The 379-nt window shown below is 30.1% G+C and overlaps 1 protein-coding gene across 1 annotated transcript in view; it reads right to left on the reverse strand.

Annotated features, from left to right (window-relative positions):
* The window catches only part of LOC119588859 (dystrophin-like), a 6,421-nt gene that overhangs the window by 5,949 nt on the left and 93 nt on the right, over nt 1-379 (reverse strand). The window lies entirely within an intron of this gene.

Genomic DNA, 379 nt, shown 5'->3' on the forward strand with positions numbered 1-379 from the left:
AAAAACCCATTTTTTTTACTTTTTGGGTGGTTTTGATTTGGGGTTAATCTTTGAGGTAGATCTTGGGGTATAGTAGTTTTTCCCAGGATGAAAATTTTTCAATGCAATTTTTTATCCTCTGATGAAGTAATAAAACAGGTAAAGAAATAGCTGACATAAAATCGACAAGAGTTTACTATACCATACTATTATTCTCTCCATTATCCCTAATATTCCTTGAGCATCAGCACATAATGAAAACCCTGCATTAAAAACAAACATCTAAACAGACTGACTTTACAATTACTTGTATCACATATAACAGAAGGTTAGGTATCAATCTCAAAAAAGAAAAATATCAAAAGGAAGATTAAATAGTTATCAAATATGGATATGAGCT

This window comes from Penaeus monodon, chromosome 24 (assembly GCF_015228065.2).
Source record: "Penaeus monodon isolate SGIC_2016 chromosome 24, NSTDA_Pmon_1, whole genome shotgun sequence".
Lineage (NCBI taxonomy): Eukaryota > Metazoa > Arthropoda > Malacostraca > Decapoda > Penaeidae > Penaeus > Penaeus monodon.